General features: G+C 41.5%; 1 protein-coding gene across 2 annotated transcripts in view; it reads left to right on the top strand.

The window, feature by feature from the left end:
• Nucleotides 1–22,236, top strand: part of pak1 (p21 protein (Cdc42/Rac)-activated kinase 1) — a 303,556-nt gene that overhangs the window by 144,704 nt on the left and 136,616 nt on the right. Inside the window, exon 1 of one of the 2 annotated variants that reach the window (XM_059963734.1) lies at nucleotides 16,607–16,789. The exons of the other annotated variant lie outside the window; for it this stretch is intronic. The gene's annotated coding sequence lies outside the window, so the exon portion shown is untranslated. Of the gene's footprint in view, nucleotides 1–16,606; nucleotides 16,790–22,236 lie in introns of those variants that run through there. 2 annotated transcript variants of the gene reach the window in all.

Here is a 22,236-nt window from a genome sequence, read left to right as displayed (position 1 = left end):
AGTTTGTTGTCTTTTGCACAGAATTGATGGCCAATTTGGTGTGGTCTTTCATTGATTCCATTATGGTTATTATTCTACTATGGATCTATTGAGTATACATGTAAGAAAATGAATCTCAGGGTTGTATATGGTGATGTATGTACTTTGATAATAAATTTACTTTGAACTTTAATTATGAATATTGCTTTTTAAACTGAACTCTTGTTGGAAATGTACATCAAATTTAAACTGGTCATGTTTGCTGCTTGGGGATCATGACACTGATGAAATAAACGAAAGAAGATCATGTGAGATGAGGTTGGGAGTGGAAATCAGTTCTAGACTGGAAAAATGAAATTGCAAATCATCTTGAGCAACAAGCAGTCTGCTGTGTCGAGTGGCATCACTGGGAGGAAAGAAATTGTTGATGTTTCTTGTGTGAATGAGAATTGTGCATAAATAATAACAGGCCCACTTGTGATAGGACTTCTTGGCCTAACTAACTAAACACCACAAGAAAACCAACGTACGCCCAAGAAATTCAGACCTCCAATTGTTACATATTGGAAGTGGTGTGGAACTCTTGAGAAACACTGACACTACAAGGAATTGTTTTCCAGCTTCAGTCTGACTTCCTGTGCTGTTTAACTGGGTAAGCTTGTCCTGGGTGGGCCAGTTTGCACCCACAGCAGCAGCTCTAGTAGAATATTTAGTATGTGTAAATTGGCTGCTTTGTTTGCTTGTACAACAATAACTACAGTTCATGTAATTGCTGTAATTAGTATTTTCTGTCATGTTTTGAAAATTTTACATTCATGTCGTGTCTTTTGTGTCCATTGCTTGCAGTCACTGAAGAACCTTTGGTACTCTCCTCCCCTCTCCCCAGCTAGAACCTCAGTAGATTTCTCTCGGTCTTTGCCTTTCACCACACCAGTATGCACATACGATATCAGAATCAGGTTTATTATCTCAGTGGCAGCAGTACAATGCAAGTCATAAAAAAATTACTGTAAGTTACAATAAAGTAAATAGTGTAAAAGAGGTCATATTCATGGGGTTCATGGCCCATACAGAAAGCTGTTTCTAAAGTGTTGAGTGTTGTATCCTCTCTGATGGTCGGAATCAGAATTGGGTTTACTATAACTGACATACGTAATGAAATTTGTTGTTTTGCAGCAGCAGTGCAGTGCAATACATAAAAATTGCAATAAATTACAATAAGAATATACTTTAAAAAAATCATGCAAACAGAAAGCAAAATAGTGAGATAGTGTTCATGGACTGTTCAGAAATCTAATGGCATAGGGGAAGAAGCTGTTCCTAAAATATTGAGTGTGTGTCTTCAGATGATCTACATGGTACATCTGTGGAAATTAGCTACATATGAAAGTTAGCAACATACAAAATCTTCTCAAGCTCCAAATGAAATACATCCATGGCTATGCCTTTTTTGTAATGGCATCAATATGTTGAGCCCAGGATAGATCTTTAGTGATGGTAACACCCAAGAATTTGAAGCTGCTCACCTTTGTACTGCTGACCCCTCGGTGAAAATTGGAAAACTACAGTGTGTTCTCCTGACTTTCCCCTTCCTGAAATCCATAATCAATTCCTTGGTCCTATTGATATTGCGTGCAAGGTTGCTGTTACAACTCTCAACTAACTGATATATCTCACTCCTGTACAGTAGCAATAGAGTTACCTTGGTCTTTGCCTTTCACCACATCAGCCTCCGGTATTTCCACTGGCAGTAATATGATCTCACCACCATCACCCTTTCCCCCCTCCTTTCCCACCCCCCCATCTTCTGCTTTTTGCAGGTAGCACTCTTTGTCACTCCCTGACTGAGCTCAGATGAAGGAATTTGACTGTCTATTTCTTTTCACAGATTTTGCCTTAACACTGAGTTCCTCCTGCAGTTTGTTTTTTTTTGCTCCAGGTTCCATCCTCTTCATAGTCATAGAGCATATGTCATTGAGTCAAACAGGCTCTTTGGCCCATCTAGTCTGTGCCCAATTGTAATTCTGCCCAGTATCATTGACCCGCAATTGGACGTTAGCCCTCCATACCTCTCCCATTCATGTACCTATGACCTCTAGTTCTAGTCTGATCCAACCTCAGTAGAAAAGTCTGCTTGCATTTACCCTATCTATATCCCTCATACGAGGGGTGAATGATAAGTTCGTGGCCTAAGGTAGAATTAGATGAGTTATTAACTTCAAACTTTCTGTATAATCACTCAAAGAGTTGACCTGCATGTGCATGTAACGAGAGCTGTATAACTCATCTCCTTCTACCTTACGCCATGAACTTATCAATCACTCATCTGTGGACACTTTCTGGAGGTCCAAGATCCGTATGCTCCATGACCACTGGACTAAGTGTGTAAATGAAGGAGGGGACTATGTTGAAAAATAAATGTGCTAGGTTTTCTAAAATTGACTCTTTCTACCTTAGGCCACGAGCGTAACAATCACCCCTCGTAAAATCTTTCTTCATTCTCCTATATTCCAGGGAAAAATGTCCTCACCTATCAAATCTTTCCCAATAACTTAGGTCCTAAGTCCTAGCAACCATGGTAGCTTAGCACTTAATGCAACACTATTACAGTTTGGTAAGCCTTGAGTAAGTATAACTTGATGAACGAGAGGTTGAACAAGTTTTGCTTTGTATTTCAACGTGCAGTGTTTAGAAGTGGAGATCAGAAATGGGGAAACTTTTGGTTTAAAAATATTACTTGATATCAGTATTGTGATGTTAAGAAATTCTAGAGTTAATAACTACACAATTATGTCCAGTCATCCGTTAAATTAACTGTGAAGAACCTATTGATACCTTTCTTAGATTTGATTCATATGCAGACTTTGCCTTTGCATTGTTCTTCTAAACCAGTCATCCAAACACCCAATTTAAACAGGTATGAGTTTGTTTTACATAGGAGTACCCCATTGTTGGAACAGGGAGCAAAACATTAAAACAAACTGACATCAAAGTGAAAGTTGTAAATTCAATCAGCTCCACCAGGGGCACTAGCCTCCCCAGCATCCAGGACATCTTTAAGGGGTGATGCCTCAAAAAGGAGGGAAAGCAGTAGAGTAGTGGAGAAAGGCTAGGAGAATGGGATTAACTGGATATTCTTCTACACAGCCAGTATGCACTCAGTGGGTTGAAAGACCTCTCCATTCTGTGACTTTTTTTTTGTTTGCCGGTTAAGTTGCATTGTAAAGTTCGACAATCAAGATGATGCTTTATAAAAGCAATTCCCATTGATTTTAAAGCACCCTGAGACATTGTTGTTGATTCCAAAGGTCACCATGTTTGAAAATGTTTCTGATGCTGAACATTAATCTTGCCATCTTTAGTACAAGCTGCATCATTACTTTTACGATATGTCAAGATGATACCAATTTTCCTTTGCATATGAGCCTTTCTTGACAAAGCATCAAAAAGGCATCTTTTTATTCCTCTCCTGTTGAGTTCCTCCAGCATTTCATGTTTGTTGCTCTGAATTTTCAGCTTCTGCAGAATCTGTTGTCTTTATCATTTACCCGCACTGCACTTTCTTGGTCGCTTTTACATTTTATTCTGCATTGTTATTGTTTAATCTTATTCTATGTCGAGGCACTGTGAAATGATTTGACCTTTATGGACAGTGTGCAGGATGAGCTATTCACTGCATCTTGGTACATGTGACAATAATAAACCAATACCAATTTATTAATCCGACTTTTTATATTGTACTCCTTAAAGTAACAACTCCAGTCTGCCTTTTAACGCTCTCACACATTGGAGTAAATTATAGTAGTTGATGCCTGAAGTCAAGATTCAAACTGGGCTTCTGGAGTTCTGAGGCAGCAACTGTGCTGTCTCTGGCTCCACTCTAGAGGCACCTCAAGTCAGAGAATCTTTAACTCTAGGGGACTAGAGAGAATACATCGATAATACAGATGATACTGAGCTGCGTTCTGTCCACACACTTGTATGGGTCAGAATGCTTGTGCATGACAGAGAATGACCTTACCAAGCTGTCATCATTCCACACCATGAACCTCCAGAAGATCCTCCATAAAAAAAGGTAGCTATTTTCTAAATGGAGAGAAAATCCAAAAATCTGAGGTGCAAAGGGACTTGGGAGTCCTTGTGGAGGATTCCCTAAAGTTTAATTTGCAGGTCGAGTCTGTGGTCAGGAAGGCAAATGTGATGTTAGCATTCATCTTGAGAGGACCAAAATATAAAAACAAGAATGTAATGTTGAGATGTTATAAAGCACTAGTGAGGCATCACTTGGAGTATTGTGAGCAGTTTTAGGTCCGTTGTCTAAGAAAGGATGTGTTGACATTGGAAAAGGTTCAAAGGAGTTTCATGAAAATTATTCTGGGATTGAAAGGCTTGTCATATGAGGAGCGTTTACTGGCTCTAGACCTTGATAGAGTGGAAGTGGAGAGAATGTTTCCTATAGCAGGGGAGTCTAAGACCAGAGGACACCACCTCAGAATAGAGGGACGTACTTTTAGAATGGGGATGAGGAATCTCTAGCCATAGAGTGGTGAATTTGTGAAATTCATTGCCACAGCTGGCTGTGGAGACCAAGTTATTGGGTATATTTAAGGCAGAGGTTTATAGATTCTTGATTAGTCAGACCATGAAGGGAGATGGGGCAAAGGCACGAGATTGAGGCTGAAGGGGAAGTGGATCAGCCATGCCGAAATAGCAGAGCAGGCTAAATGGCCTAATTCTGCTCCTTTTTCATATCTTATATTTTCTGGCCAAGAAAAACCTCCAACCGTGCCCTACTCTTTCAGTGTCATAAAGAGGACATGGCCACAATCATCATGAGGAATCGTTAGAGATGAATTGGGCATGTGATGAGAAGAGAAGCCAACTCGATCATCAAGACAACACATCATTGGACCCCTGAAGGGTGCAGGAAACTTGGCACAGTACCACAGAGGCAGAAATGAGGACCCTGAACCGCACCTGGGGCACAATAGAGAAGCCGGCCAAGGACAGTTAGAGATGGACGACCTTCATTGCTGTCCAAAATGCTAATTAACTAACAGCCAATTTGTGCAGTAAGAACTTGAAGACAATTAGGCTACATCCACACTAGACCGGATAATTTTGAAAACGCCGGTTTCGCGTAAAAATGATAAGTGTCCACACTATGCTTTTTAAAAATATCTCTATCCACACTGAAATGGAGATTTCGGCGAATCTTCTGCACATGCTCAGGACACATCTACTGAAAATAAGTGACATGTTTGGTGTCGAATCTCGCTGTAAAAGTGCGCGTTTGTGTAGTTACAGACTAGAAAAACTTAAAACAATGGACGGCTGTTGGCTTTCGTGCAGGAGAACTTAAAACTAAAAATTACTGGAGCGTACGGCAGCAACCGACAAGGAGTTCACGGACAGATTGACCCGGCTGACGACAAACGTTGAAAAACTGACTAACTCTGTTGCATTAATAAAGCACCTTGTTAAATGTGTAAAACAAGTCTGCATCAGTATTATCTTGTATTTCCATACAATGTTACATTAGGCTGTTACACATCTATTGTCAGAGAAGTACTTGCATAAATAGGTAAACCACCTTCATACAAGCAAGGGCAGAAAGCAGGGCAAACTGAGTATATTATTTATTCAGTAAGTTATGGGTCGAAGTATTTGGTGAGTACATTTCTAACTTCCAGCTTCAGTCTCTTTGCCGTCTGTTCTGAAATGGTTAAGTTGCGTTCAAAAAAACAATGAAATAGCACGCTGCCGTCTGGCAACGTTTTCAAAAGTCTCCGATTACCCTGTCCACATTGATCTGCCCGAGCAGCGTTTTCAAAAATACCCAGCCTGGAAAGCGTTTCTGAAAAGCTCCAGTTTCAGGGGACAAAAATGGCATCTTAGTGTGGATGGAGGGTAAAAACGAAGAGGAAAAGCTTCGGTTACGGATTTCCCGCATAGTGTGGATATAGCCTTAGAATATTGAACAATACAGCACTGGACAGACCATTTGGCCCACGATGTTGAGCTGATCTTGACTGAATATCCTCCTCTTGTGTACCATCCATATTCCTCCATTCCTTTCATCTTATTGTGTCTATCTAAAGCCTCTTAAACTCCACCAGTCTGGCTGATCCCATCACTATCCCTGGTAACCTATTTCAACCACCTTCCACTCTCTGCTTTAAAAAAAACTTACCCCTCACATTGCCTATAAACTTATCCCCCTGCCACCCTCCCCATCACTCCACTAGTGCTTTGGGCTGTGGATCGACATTGGCTCACAGAACCGAGGAGAGTGCTGAGGGAGTTTTCACATCTTTGTGGAAACAGACAACACCCTCCATGTAATATATTGTAAATAGTCCAGGAATTATTCACCATCAATCATCCTGAGTATTGTATGGTATATGATTACTGTTTATGCCATAACAGTAACAAATCAATTTCTCCTCTCTTGAATTCTTTTTAAAAGAAACTATAGCTGAAGTGCCGGATGCATTCAAAAATGTTGAGCACTTGTGCAATGGCATTGGATATATAATCTAGGTTTGCTGTAAAATCCACTGTAAACCTTCAGAGAAGCCACATCATTCTGTAAACATGGCAGCCTTATGCAATGTGGACTTTGGCATCTTTCTAATGCTCATCAAAATTGCTGAGAAGCAAATAGTTAGCCCGGCTGATGTACCTTTTATAAAAATGCTTGGGGATCTTTTTAAGATGCATATGTAAGAATTAAGGTTACAATTAAAATCACCCAACATTGAATTAATGTACCCTGTTCTAGGTCTGAACTTCTGAATTGTCTTTAAGATTAATGATAAGGATAAAATTGGCATTATTTGTCACACGTACACTTACCAGTGACTTTATTAGTTAGAGGAGAGCACCTAATCAAGTGGCCACTGAATGTCTGGCTGTGGTCTTCTGCTGCTGTAATCCATTGAATTCAAGGTTCGAAATCTTGTGCGCTCAGAGATGCTCTTCTGCACACCACTGTGGTAGCACGTGGTTATTTGAGTTACCGTTGCTTTCCTGTCAGCTTGAACCAGACTGACCTTTCTCCTCTGACCTCAACAGAAAAGCTGCTCACTTGACGTCCTCTTGTTTCTCACACCACTCTCTGTAAACTCGAGAATCTGTTATGTATGAAAATCCCAGGAGATCAGCAGTTTCTGAGATACTCAAGCCACCCCTTCTGGCACTAATAATTACTCCCCAGTCAAAGTTAATTTGATCACATTTCTTCCCAAATCTGATGTTTGGTCTGAACCACAACTGAACCTCTTAACCATGCCTGCATGATTTTATGTATGGAGTTACTGCCACATGATTAGCTGATTAGATATTTACATTAACAAGCAGGTGCACCTAAGAAAGTGCCCACTGCGTGTACATCAAAAACATACAGTGAAATGTCTGGGATGTGCTTGGGTAGCCCATAAGCATCGTCACACTTCCAGTGACATAGCATTCCCACAATTTACTAATCCTAACTTGTGCACCTTTGGAATTGGGAGGAAACAGCAGCATCCAGAGGAAGCAACTCGGATATATGATTAACTTAAAGCTCGGTTTCAGTTTTGCAATCCGAACATCTAGCAGTAAATGTATGATATGTAAGTTTATTTCCCTTTTAATGTCCACATTGATAGTAATGATTTTGTGTATTGGTCACAGTGCAAGCTGAAACTCCCTGACTGATAAACTCCAGATCACACAACATCAACAGCACTGTCTAACATTTCTGTAACATTTTTAAAACCAGTAACAAACAAGCCAACACACAAAACGTCTCGGCCTGAAACGTCGACTCTTTGTTCCTCTCCATAGATGCTGCCCAACCTGCTGAGTTTCTCCTGCACTTAGTGTGTGTCACTCCTGGATTTTCAGTGTCAGCAAAATTTGTGTTTAGTATTTAAAGTGTCAGCATAGCAGAGGTAAAGACCTGGGACCAGCACATAAGAAGGCACAATGGTGCCTCCATTTTCTTATAAATATACATAGATTTGGCACATCACCAAAAACTTACATAAATTTCAATAGATGCACATGATGGAGTCATGATTAAGTCCCAATGAAGGGTCTCAGCCCAAAATATAAATTCTTTATTCCCCTCCGTAGATGCTGCCCAACCTACTGAGTTCCTCCAACATTTTGTGTGTGATACTCATAGATTTCCAGTACCTGCAGTTTTTTTTTGTGTTTGGCATGTCACCAAAAGCTAATATAAATTTCTGTTGTTGCACAGTGGAAAGTATCTTGACTGGTAGCATCATTGACTGATATGGAAATGCTCATGCCCAGGAACAGAAAGTAATTGATACAACCCAACCCATCACAGGCGAAGTCTTCTCCATCAAAATTCAAAGTAAATTTATTATCTAAGTGACTACTGAATATGTCACCTTACACTACTATGAGATTATTTTTCTTGTGGGAATTCGCTGTAAATACAAGAAATATAATAGAACCAATGAAAAACTGCACACAAGAAAGACATACTATACAATCAACCAATGTGCAAGAAGTCCGCAATCTCTGCAAATATAAAAAGAAAAGAAAAAAATTAAAATGATAAGTAAGCAATAAATATCCAAAAAAATTACAACATTAAGGATATTTATATAGAGTGCTGCCACTGGAAGGTAGCTTTCATAATGAAAGACCCCCACCATTCAGACCATAACCTCTTGACTTTACGTCCATTGGGCAGGAAGTACGCCTTAGGTTGCACACCATCAGGTTCATTTATTACCCTGTAACCATCAGACTCTTGAACTGGCATGGACAACATCACTCACCTCGACTCTGAACTGATTCTACAACTTACAGACTCACTGTCTAGAACTTACATTCTCAGTATTATTTTTTACTTGCATTGTTTGTCTTCTTTTGCACATTGATAGTCAGTCTTTATGTGATCTTACTGTTTTTCATAAACTCTATTGCATTTCCTTTTCCCTGTAAATGCCTGCAAGAAAATAAATCTCAAGATTGTACACGGTTAACATTTACATACTTTGATAATAAATTTTCTGTGAACTTTGAACTGAACTGGGTGTCAGCTCAGATCAGCAAGCATGAGCTAGGTTTAGTTTGAGAGGCTGCTCATTTCTTTATAGCTCACCCCCTTGTTACATTTCGTCCTCCCTGAAAATGATCAAACTCCTTGATAAAAGTGGCAGGACGTTACCTACCAGCCATCTCTAATTTACTAGATGACCACCTTTGTTAGGACAAAACTGGTGGCCACATTAGCATAGCAGTTAGCGTGATGCTGTTACAGCTCCGGATGTTCTGGAGTTTGGAGTACAATTGCGTGACCATGTGGATTTCCTCTGAGTTCTCCAGCTTCCTCCCACAGTCCAAAGCTGATCAGTTAGTAGGTGAATTGGTCATTGTAAATTGCAAGTGTTAAAATAGGGTTGCCGGGCAGTGCAGCTCGTTGGGCCAGAAGGGCCAATTTTGTGCTGTATCTCTAATTATTAAACAAAAATTTAAACTTGGTGAAAGATGCTTTTTGCTCTGCTAGAAACCCGGTGGCCTGCCGTCAAGGTGACTGTGGAGGAATGCTGCTGACCAGCATATCCCAGGCTTGGGGAGTACGTGCAGAGAGATGGACTGAAGCTCAGTGCAGTCACGCAAGGGCTCAGTAGGAAAGGACCACAGTGTAGGGTTCCTTTCCTGCTGGACAGGGTGGTGTAAGGTCGGGGGAGGAAGCCCCTCAATTATTACTGTAGCAGTGTACCATCCCAGTGGGCCACATGAATGGCAGCACTGCAAGCAATGCATTTCGTTGTGTGTTTTGATGTATATGTGACAAATAGGGCAACCTTTAATCTCATTCCAATGAAATAGAACACTATGGAAAACATTGACTATGAATGTCAAGAATGAAAAGGCATTGAATGGTTTATTTTTGTAAATTTTTAAAATTATGAATAAAGTTAATTTTGTTAAAGTTTTAAAAAATAAATGCCAGCTGGTATTTAAAATGTGCTTTGAGGTGGATGGGCAGATGACAGTTTTGGTTACTCCTTGGACTTTTCAGTAATATACATTTTTAATTTCTTTTCTCTATTATTTTGAAGGGCTTGATAACTGAAGGCTGTGGTTGTTGATGGTGGTGACTGAAAATATTCTTGGTACGATAATACCACTTTGTTAAAATTATCATCCTCTGCAATGCCTCCTGGCTCTGTACTCTCTCCACCCCGCAGTCTGGCCATTTCTCATGCCTGTTAACTTCTAGGACCTGTGTTCTCCTTGAGCTTCTCACTCCTCCGGATCTGGACTCTGTGTACTGCTTGGCCTGGTAATCAGTTTATTGTTATTGTTACATGTACCAAAATACAGTGAAAAGCTTTGTTTTTCATGACGTCCAAACAGATCATGGCACAGTAACATAGCAGTCAGTGTAACATTTTACAGTGCCAGCGATCACTCTCACGGTTCCATTCCCGCCTCTGTCTAAGGAGTTTCTGATTTCTCCCCATGACTGTGTGGGAGCTCTGATTCCCTCCCATATTCCAAAGATATTTGGGTTGGGGTTAATAAATTGTGGCACACTGTTGGTGCCAGAGGCGTGGCAACTCTTGTGGGCTGCACCCAGCACATCCTCGGACTTGTTGGTTGTTGATGCAAACAATACATTTTGTTGTATGTTTCGATGTATATGTGATAAATAAAGCCAATCTTTAATCTCATTCCAGAACTCAAGTACATCAAGGAAAAACTAAGGGAAATCAGTAAGAGTACAGAGTGTAGTGTTACAGAGAAAATGCAATGCAGGTAGACAGATAAGTTGCAGGGGCCAAGACGAGGTAGTTTGAGAGTTTGAATTTATCTTTATCATACAGGAGGACCAATCAACAAAATTGTAACAGTGGGATGGAAGCTGTCCTTGAGCTTGGTATCAGAATCATGTTTATTATCACTTGGTGCAGTTCTGATATCTCTCTTTCCTTTCTCAATTTCTTTGTCTCCATCTCTGGAGACAAACTGTCTACTGATATCTTTTAAAAACCTAACAATTCATACGTCGATCTTGACTGGATCTCTTCCCACCCTATCTCCTGCAGAAATGCACTCCCCTTTTCTCAGTTTCTTTGTCTCTGCCACATCTGTTCCCAGGATGAGGCTTTCCTTCAAAGGACATCTCCTTCTTCAAAGACCAAGGTTTCTCTACCTCAACTCTTGATGCTGCCCTCACTCACATCTCCTCCATTTCCTGAACATACGCCCTCATCCCATTTTCCCACTGCCTCAACAGTAGTAGAGTTTCTCTGGGCCTCACCTACCACTTGATAAGCCTCCATCCTGCACATCATTCTCAGCAGCTTCCATCATCTTTAACAGGACCCAACCACCAAATGCATCTTTACATTGCACCAATTCTCTGCTTTCTGCAGGGATCAGGATGGAGGGTAGCCCCCAACCTGATGGTGTGAACGTCAGTTTCTATTGGTAATTTAACACGTCTCCCCCATTTCAATTTCCTGCTCTCCCCACCTCTTCCCATCTCAGCTGCATATCACCTCCTCCTGTTACCCTTTCTCCCATTGTCTATTCGCCTCTCCTATCAGATTCCTCTTCTCCAGCCCTTTAACTTTTCCATGTACTGTATCACCTCCCAGCTTCTAACTTCATTCCCCCTCCCCCACTCTTCTGGTTTCACCTATCACCTTCTAGCTTGTCTTCCTTCCCCTCTCCTCGCCTTCTTACTCTGGCTTCGTCCCCCTTCCTTTCCAGTCCTGGTGAAGGGTCCCCACCCTACATGTTGCCTGCTTCTTCGATTTCATAGATGCTGTCTGACCTCCAGCGATTTGTTTCTGTTGCTCAGGGTTCCCAGAGTCTGCTGAATCTCTACTGCCATGAACTTTGTTGTTTTGCAGCAGGGGTACAGTACTGTGCAGTACATACATTTTTAAAAGTATTGTCCATTAAAAAAATTACCATAAATTACCTTAATAAATGTGAAATTAATGCAAACAGAACAAACAGTGAGGTAGTGTTCAGAAATCTGATGGAGGAGGGGAAGGAGCTGTTCCTAAAACGTTGAGTGTGTGTCTTCAGCCTCCTGTGCCTCCTCTCCATGGTAGTAATGAGAAGAGACTCAGAGAGCATGTCCTGGGTGCTGAGATTCTATAGTTTTCAAGCCTTTGTATATTCTGTCTGATTGAAGGGGGCAGAAGAGAGAATGGCTGGAGTGGGAGGGGTCCTTTATTGTGTTGGCTGCTTTCCCGAGGCAGCGGGAAGTGCAGACAGTCACTGGAGGGGCGGGTGTGACCCTAATGGCATGGTGCCTTTGACTACCCTGGGAGTAGACTCCAGAATTCTCTTACTTGCTTGAATGTGTATGTTCCTATTGCTTTGTAAAACCTTTTTAAAGTAATTTGCTCGACACCTGTTATTACCTCACACGACCTGCTAACAAACATCTCCCCACTGAAAGGTACAACAGCACATAAATACAAGTTCCTGCTTTTTTTCTCTTGCTTTTCTCCCCACCCACCCCCACTTTGAGGATTATAGAAAAGGCCTTTTGTTCTATCTGAGATCAGCAGGCTTAAAAGCACCGACCCATAATTGAACCACCCATAGGTTTATTTCAAAGAGCAGGGAGTTTTCTCTGTGCCCTGGGCAATATTCAGCCCTCATTCAAGATCCATCTAGTATGTGAAATGACACTCATGCAATTATCTGGTCATTATCACGTTATTGTTGTGTGCAACCTTGTGTAAAAGTCACATTACCTATGTTACATTGGAAACTGTACTGCAAAAGTACTTAATTGACTGTGAAACAATTTGAGATATCCTGAGGTCATTTAAATGGCTGTGTGAATGTGAGACTTCCAATTGTGTTTTGTTTTCTATTTGAAATGTCTTTTCTTTCAATACAGCTTGAATAACCAAGTACAGGCATTTGCTAATGCCCTCGATTTTTATAATTACTGTCAGAAAACTGCCTTCATTTTTAAAAAAGGTGTGATTTCCATTGCCTACCCATTCAATTCAGCTTCCCATTCCCATTCTGACATATCGCACCATGGCCTTCTCTATTGTCAAGATGAGGCCACTTTCAATTTAGAGGAGTGACATGTGATATTCCATCTGGGTAGCCTCCAACCTGATTTGCATGATCATCAATTTATCTGATTTCTGGTAATTTCTCCCCTCCCCTCTTTCTCTTCTCTTTATTCCATTCCCCATTCTGGTTCCTCTCTCACCCCTTCTCTGCACCTGTCCACTATCTGCCTCTGGTGCCCCTCCTCCTTCCCTTTCTCCCACTGACCTCTCTCCACTCCTATCTCATTCCTTCTTCAGTGTTTACATCTTCCACCAATCAGCTCCCAGCTTCATACTTCACCCCCCAATCCATCTCCTCACCTACTCTTACACATCATCTGTCAGCTTGAGCGCCCCCCCATCTTATTTTGGCTTCTTCCCCCTTCCTTTCCCGTTCTGATGAAGGATCTCTATATATTTTGACGTACATGCGACAAATAAAGCTAATCTTTATCTTTAGGTTATTCAAAAAACCTTTCTCTCTCTAGATTTGCTGAATTATAATCAGGAACCTGAATATTTAGCTCATAGTTTTTAACAACCCATCCCTAATTTCCTGAATTTTACCTTTTGACTCCTAGTTAACTCAACTAAAACAAGGTCCTCATGAATTTTTTACTCTATTGCTTGTGTTCTCAGGAGCTTGCATACTACAGTAATTTTGCCCGCTCCCTTGGGTACCATTTCAAGCAGAGATGACCCTTGTACATGGTTCCTATATTACAGCAGTGCCTTCTCAGCCAATGGACTGCTCAGGCAGTTTCTCTGATTGCTCAGTCCTGGGTTCAAACGTTGGTTGAGCTCTCCTGAAAATTAACATTATTTTCTGGGTGGGGATGATGATTTAAACAGTAACGGTACTTTATTAGATATGAACCACTTTGGTGTGGCTTGGAAGGTGAAAAGTGCTGAATAAATATCCTTATACCATCTTCACCCATCCATTATAATCAATGGAAATCCGAGTTTATTACTTTCAACCGATCCGTCGTTTGCTGAGTTTTACTTAGTTAACACTGTTAACTACCAGCATGGTAGCAATACACTATTGCAGCATCAGAAAGGTTGGGATTCATTTCTCAACACTCTCTGTGAGGAGCATTCTCCCCATGACTGCATAGGTTTCCTCTGGGTACTCCAGTTTCCTGCCAACTTCCAAAGCTGTACGGTTAGGGTTATTGAGTTTCGGGCATGCGCTGGAAGTGTGACAACACTTGCAGGCTGCCCCCAACACAATCTTTACAATGATTTGATGTAAACGGTGCATCTTGCTATACGTTTCCATGCACTTGTGACAAATAAAGCTAATCTTTAAATCAAACATAAATCCGTGATCTTCATTAATTTGCTACCCGTTGTCTGGGTTTAGGCCTGATACAGTGCTATAACTTGGCCCAATCCCTTGGATAGTCATCGAGGGAGAGGTGACCGATCTGGTATCTTTCTTAGTTAAATGTGATAATGGCAATATGATCTATTCTTGAGATGTAATTGGAGAATGAATACTGGCCAGAACATAGCGAAGAGCCCAACTTTTCAAAAGAGTATGCTACCCACACCACTCACGCCGGACCTTCTCTCTTCTCCCCTCTCTCAGCTGGCAGACAGTACAAAAAGCCTGAACATACATACCGCCAGGCTCAAGGACAGCTTCTATCTGCTGTTAAAAGTTTAGTGAATGATCCCCTAGAATAGGGGACCCCTTGCTTAATGGTATTGGTCCATGGCATAAAAAATGTTTGGAACCTCTGCCCTGTTACAATAAGGTGGACTCTTGACTTTACAGTCCACATCATTATGGCCTTCCTGCACTGCACTGCACTATAACTGTAATACTTTATAAAAACAGGATTTTGCAGCTACTGGAAATCCAGAGTAACGCACACAAAATTCTAGAGGAACTCAGCAGGTTGTGAAGAGGAATTTTCGGGAAGGGTTTCAGCCTTTATTCCTTTTCATAGATGCTGCTTAACCAACTGTAACACTTTAATCTGCACTCTTGTTATTGTTTTCTCATTGCCTCATTTCTCACTACCTCATTGCACTGTTAAAATGAATTCATCGGTATGAAATTCAAGCTTAGGCTTATTGGCATTTAGCTGTATACGTGTAGACTGCCAAAGGAAACAATGTTCCTTCAGACCAAGGTGCACAGCATAGCATGTATAACTCACGCACAACACATAAAGTAATATTACCACAATTAGTTAACAAATAATAAAATATATCCAGAAGATTAACATTTAGCATAAGGTGCATTTAGGGCACAAGTTAAAAAGTAAACAGTATAATGTTACTGGTGCTTCATACGTGGGGAGTCTGGGAGGGAGCAGGGTGTTCAGAAGTCTCACAACCTGGGGGAAGAAGTTGTTTCCCATCCTAGCAGTCCTTGCTCTAATACTCTGGTAACACCTGCCTGAAGGGTATGCGAGATAACTTTTTCACTGTACCTTGGGACATTTGACAATAATAAACCAATTTACTGGTGGTATGGATCCACTGGATGGAAATGGTGTGGTGGGGAACAATGAAATTTGTGTGACTGACTGAGGGAGAAGAGGGATGGAAAAATGTGTGTGTGTGTGTGTGTGTGAAGAGCAGGAATGGAGTGATATGGAGTCCTGCCAAAGGGTTTCAGCTTGAAACGTGGACTGTACTTTTTTCCATAGGCGCTGCCTGGCCTGAGTTTCTCCAGCATTTTGTGTGCGTTGCTTGGATTTCCAGCATCTGCAGACTTTCTTTTGTTACGGACTGATAGCTATTGGAAGAGGTATGAGGTGTTGGGAGTACTCACTTCATAGAATAATTCAGGCAACATTACAAAATCAGAATTAATATCACTGGCATTTGTCATGAAATTTGTTATGTAGCAGCAGTACTTTGTGATAGATAAAAAACTGTAAATTACACCGAATATATACTGAATATATATGTTCAATTAAATAAGTAGTGCAAAAAGGGGAAAAAATTGTAAGGTTGTGTTCATGGGTTCAGTGTCCATTCAGAAGTCTGATGGCAGGGGGAAAGAAGCTGTTCCTGAGGTGTTCGATTGTGTGTTTTTAAGCCTCCTGTACCTCTTCCCTGAAGATAGCATTAAGAAGAGGGCATGTCCTGGGTGATGGGGGTCGTTCATGATGGGTGCCGCTTTTTTGAGTCATCGCCTTTTGAGGAAGGGTTTTGACCCGAAACGTCGACTGTTTATTCCTCTCCATACCGCCTGACCTGTCGAGTTCCTCCGGCGTTACTCTTGAGTTGTTTTACAGAACTGTTCTCCAGAAACACTTTCTCACAGTCGCCTGAAGCTTCAGTTCAGTGCGGGGATCATATATTGTACCCTACCTTATGAATAGACTCCTAAATAACACGATTTCCCCTGGTTCATATTATTAACCAACAATTAGATTAGAACAAAGCCGATCCCACATTGCCCGCAGCGTGACTCTGTTAAACATCAGCCAGTCGAGATGTCTGCGCTGTTTCTCTCTCTCCCTCCCCAGCCAATGTGAGTCACTCAGAATATGACATCATGTCTGGGGAGGTCCCAGTCACCGTGCGGCTCTTTACTTGTGTTACACACCAGTATCAGATGTTTGTGGCAGGAGCGGGCAAGAGGATTCTGTGCGGGAGCAATCGTTAAATTCGAGTGAGGGGGTGGCCCGTTTCTTTTTCATGGTCGCGGCACCACTGTGGAATAGGTGAGCCGCAAGCCAGCAGTGGTGGGATTAAAGCCTTTTGTTAAGGTAAGTCAGCCTTGTGTTCTCCAGGCAGGGCTGTGCGAGTGTTTTGTATTGTGTGATCGAGCTGTCACTGTTGTTTGGAGGTGAGGTAGTGGGGTGAGGGGGGGGGGGGAAGATGATGTATTTCGTTGCGATTAATAAGCAAATCCTATGCATGATACATGAGGAGTTGCTGGCCTTTTTACTGTGCGTCTGAGGGGAAGATGAGTTGAAGTGCCGAAGGTGGCGTAGTACAGAAGGTGCAGCAGGAAGGTTTATAAAGCGGCAAAATAGGTTGGAACAGATTTTGTGGTTAGCTGAGCTCTGGCCATGGTTACCCCTCCCCCAACGCTTATTTAAGTGTAATAGAGGTTTAAGCTGTGTTCTTTCCAGAGCTCTTTACTGACCAAGCTTGGGTGGTTTTTGGTGTTGGGAGTATGAATGGATTCCCTAACTTGATTGTAGAGTTTAAAATTAACAGAAGTTTGTGCACGGCTCTCTCCTGCGGTCGGCCAAACTTTGGAACGCACATAATCTCAACGTTAACCTCTTCCAAATGCACTCTGCAAAGGAATAATTAGAGCAAATGTTTGTTTGCTGTGTTTGCGTTCGCTCGACACCTGCTTCCATTTTATTGATTGGTTCTCCTTTGGAAAACGTGTTTGCTTTAAAGAAGTTGCACTTCATTAGTTTCCGCCTGCTGGACGTATATGCACTGAACCTGTTGTGTGGAATGCTGACAATAAACGATACCTAATATTGCAGTGTTATTTTTGTTTGTATTTGCACAGTTCGTTGTCTCTTGCACATTGGTTGTTTGTCTTTGTGCCTAGTTTTTCATTGATTCTGTTGTATTTCTTTATTCCACTGTGAATTCCTGCAGGAAAACTAATCTCAGGGTAGTATATAGTGATATATACGTATTTGGCAATAAACTTTTACTTTGAACACGCAGCTTTTTGCTTGTAATTTTGCTACCCCGCTCTCTCTTTCCTCTTTCTATATCTACAATCTTTTTCTATACCCCTCTCCCACCCCCTCCTTTTTACTTCATCCATCTTCTAATCTTTCTCCCCATCTTTGTGTCCTGTCTTCATTGGATATATTTAAAGCGGAAGTTGATATGTTCTTGATTAGTAAAGGTATCCAGGTAGCGGAGAGGAGGCAGGAGAATGGGGTTGAGTGCGATAATAAACTCTGAAGCTAAAATCAGCGGTGATGGAATGGCGGAGCAGGCTGAATGGCCTTAATTTGCTCCTATGTCTTGTGGTGTTACGGCCTTTAATTTATATCCTCCCCAAACACAGAATCACAGGAACTTTTGCCAAATAGCCATTCATTCCATTGCAGAAATAAAACAAGCTGCACCTGGTGGAAGTGTAAATTAAGTAATTGAAAATAAAACTTCTGGTTTCAACAATCATGTATCTTTATTGTTTGGTGCTCCTCTTTCTCCAAAGTTTATACCTACAGTACCGTGCAGTGGCCTTGGGCTAATAAATGTAGCTAGGGTGCTTAAGACTTTTGCACAGTACTGTAGTAATATGTATTGCACTGTACTGCTGCAGAAATAAGTTTCACGACGTGTGGATGATGATACGGTAAACCTGATTGTACTATGTCTATATTGTGGACTGAGAGTGGGGTGGGGGCAGGGAGAAAGGAATCATAGTTGGGGGGGAAAAGGAAGGGAGGGGGGAGGGAGTTACAGGCACTAGAGCGACATTCTGTAGTGATCAATATACCTATTGTTTGGAATCAAATGACCTTGTCTGGTGTCTCAGGGCTGGGTGTGCATGCACCCGTGCCTCTTCCTTCCCCTGCCACTCCCTCTCTGCCACCTGTCCCACAGCGCTCCACACTCACCACTCCCAACATCTTTTGTTCCCGTCAGATTTACAAATTTGCAGTCCGCTCCACTTTGACAAATATATTACTGTGTGGAGTAAAGGTTCTTCAAGGCATGAGCCAGGCAAAAATCTTTTTGGAACAGAGTGGACTTTGTTCAGGTTAGGAATTCCTGGAAGGAAGCTAAATTCCTAAGGTAATTTGAAATTTTGGAGATAGAACAGTAAAGCACAGATGGGCTTGTACTGTGCTATACTGATCTATGTTCTCTCTCTGCCTCCTTTATCATTGTATTGAACTTTATTCAACCCATTGTAGAAATAAAGAAAAACGAACAGGCACTGGAAGTAGAAATCAAATAATCAGAAATATATTATAAATTTCTGATTTCAACAACTGGGTGTTCTTGTTTGCTGCCTTCTTTTATCCAAAGTGTGAACCTGTATCTCTCAGCCTCCTTGCTTTAAAATTTATTTGTTTAATTCACTGCCACTTCCCTTCCAGGAATGCCTAACTTAAAGGTGGTTCTCTCTGCTCCCCATCGGGATTTCTGTTCTGTCTCTCTTGCCTTGTGTCTCTGTCCCTCCTTGTCCTTGATACAGAGTTGACCAAAACCTACTTCCACTGTCACACCTCCTTCCTTGCAGATGTTGGAGATCTGATTATAAAAGTGTTGGAAGCACTCAGCAAGAGTTGAAAGGGGAGCAACGTTAACATTTTGGGTCTTGGGCTCTTTGTCACAACAACATTTACAAAATAGGCCATTCAACCCATCCAAAAATTGTCAAAAAATAGCCACAGACAGCTTGATCCCACCTTCCCAGGTTTGACATTTGCTCTCTAGGTACAAATTGTGTCTCTTGACACCCTTTCAGATTGTAGTTTTAGACCTCTATTATCTCTCCACCTTTGCCTCCTTTTCCACTTTTTCCAGACTTGGTGAAGGGTCTCGGCCCAAATGTCGACTGTTCATTCCCTTCCATAGATGCAGCTTGACCTGCCGAGTTCCTCCAGCATTTCATGTTTGTCTTGGATTACTCTCCTTTCGAACTGGCTCAAGGATAAGCCTTCACCCACCCACCCACCCTTCTGCTTTCCACTCTGTTAATTTGCAGAGCCCTCCACCATATTGTGTGGTGACTGACTAATGGCCATTCCATATATATGGGTACTATGGGTCTAACCCGTGCCCTTAAGCCTGCACTGCAGTGAACACTGGCTCTCTCATAGGTCTTATCATTGGATAGTATAATTTTCCATTAACCCACTAACCAACCTCTGTTTAGACAGATGGTTTGCCTATAAAACGATGACATTTGGCTGGTTTATGTACAAACTTATGTACAAACATGTACAAACCCCATTTCCAGAGAAGTTGGGATATTTTCCAAAATGCAATAAAAACAAAAATCTGATATGTTAATTCATGTGAATCTTTATTTAACTGACAAAAGTACAAAGAAAAGATTTTCAATAGTTTTACTGACCAACTTAATTGTATTTTGTAAATACACACAAATGTAGAATTTGATGGCTGCAACACACTCAACAAAAGTTGGGACTGAGGCATGTTGACCATTGTGTTACATCACCTTTCCTTTTAATAACACTTTTTAATCATTTTGGAACTGAGGATACTAATTGTAGTAGATTTGCAATTGGAAATTTTGTCCATTCTTGCTTGATATAAGAGCTGCTTTACAGTCCGTGGTCTTCGTTGTCTGATTCTCCTCTTCATGATGCGCCATACATTTTCAATAGTAGATAGATCTGGACTGGCAGCAGGCCAGTCAAGCACACGCACTCTGGGTCTACAAAGCCACGCTGTTGTAGCCCGTGCAGAATGTGGTCTGGCATTGTCCTGCTGAAATAAGCATGGACGTCCCGGGAAGAGACGTCGCCTTGATGGCAACATATGTCTCTCTAAAATCCTAATATACGCCTCAGAGTCAATGGCACCTTCACATCCATGTAACTCACTCATGCCGTGGGTACTGATGCACCCCCATATCATCACAGATGCCGGCTTTCGCTGATAACAATCAGGATGGTTGTTTTCATCTTTGGCACGGAGAATTCGACACCCGTTTTTTCCGAAAACTAGCTGAAATGTGGACTCATCTGACCACAGCACACGGTTCCACAGTCTTTCGGTCCATCTGAGATGAGCTCAGGCCCAGAGAACTCGCCGGTGTTTTTGCATAGAGTTGATGTATGGCTTCCTCCTTGCGTAATACAGTTTCAAGTTGCATTTCTGGATGCAGTGACAGACTGTGTTAAGTGACAATGGTTTTCCGAAGTACTCCCGAGCCCAGGTGGCTATAATTGTCACAGTAGTATGACAGTTTCTTAGGCAGTGCCGCCTGAGGGCTCAAAGATCACGCGCATTCAACAGTGGTTTCCAACCTTGCCCTTTACGCATTGAGATGTCTCTGAATTCTCTGAATCTTTTCACAATATTATGTACTGTAGATGTTGAAAGACCTAAATTCTCTGCAACCTTGCGTTGGGAAATGTGCCTTTTGAACTGACTAACAATTCTCTCACGAATTTTGGCACAAAGGGGTGAGCCACGACCCATCCTTGCTTGCAAAGACTGAGCCTTTGATGGACACTACTTTTATACCCAGTCATGATACCTCATCTTAACCTGCTTAATGTGGAATCTTCCAAACCGGTGTTACTTGAATATTCTGTGCACTTTTCAATCTTATTTTAACTCTGTCCCAACTTTTGTTGAGTGTGTTGTAGCCATCAAATTCTAAATTTGTATATATTTACAAAATACAATTAAGTTGCTCAGTAAAACTATTGAAAATGTTTTCTTTGTACTTTTGTCAGTTAAATAAAGGTTCACATGAATTAACATATCACAGATTTTGTTTTTATTGCAATTTGGAAAATATACCAACTTTTCTGGAAATGGGGTTTGTACTTGGATATAGTGAAAAGTATTACACAGGGCATTGAGCTAGAATAAAGTATAAAAGCTACCAAGAGTACAGTGTTGATTTAAAAAAAAGTGCAAGATCATAATGAGGTGGATTGTGAAGCCAAGAATCCATCTTATTAATCAAGTAGAACATTCATGAGTCTGATAACAGCAGGATAGAAACTGTCCTTGAGCCTGGTGGTATACGCTTTCTGGCTTTTGTGCCTGATGGGACGGGGAGAAAATCCAGGGTGGGTGGGGTCTTTGGTTATGCTAGCTGCTTTACTAAAGCAGTGCGAAGTATAGACAGGATCCGTGGGGGTGGCTGGTTTCCCATGATGTGCTGAGCTGTGTCTCTACAATGCACACACCTGCTGGAGGAACTCAGCAGGTCAGGCGGCAGCTATGGAAATGAGTGAACAATTGATGTTCCAGGCCGAGACCGTTCTTCACAACTCTGCAGTTTTTTTTTGTTTTGCGATCACATGCAGAGCAGTTGCCATACCAAGCTGTGATGTTACAAGGTGGATTTTGCTTTATTCTCTCACTGGATGTTTACATCACTAGCAAAGCCAGCATTTCTTGCCCATCATTAATTGCCCCTGAAAGAGTGACTCACTCAGTTAACATCAAGGGCAGATAGGATGCACCCACTGTGGAAACTACTGATGGGTTTTCCCTGCAATTCTGT

The sequence above is a fragment of the Hypanus sabinus genome, chromosome 3, assembly GCF_030144855.1.
Source record: "Hypanus sabinus isolate sHypSab1 chromosome 3, sHypSab1.hap1, whole genome shotgun sequence".
In the NCBI taxonomy this organism is placed as follows: domain Eukaryota; kingdom Metazoa; phylum Chordata; class Chondrichthyes; order Myliobatiformes; family Dasyatidae; genus Hypanus; species Hypanus sabinus.
This window is presented reverse-complemented; position numbering and strand designations above follow the sequence as displayed.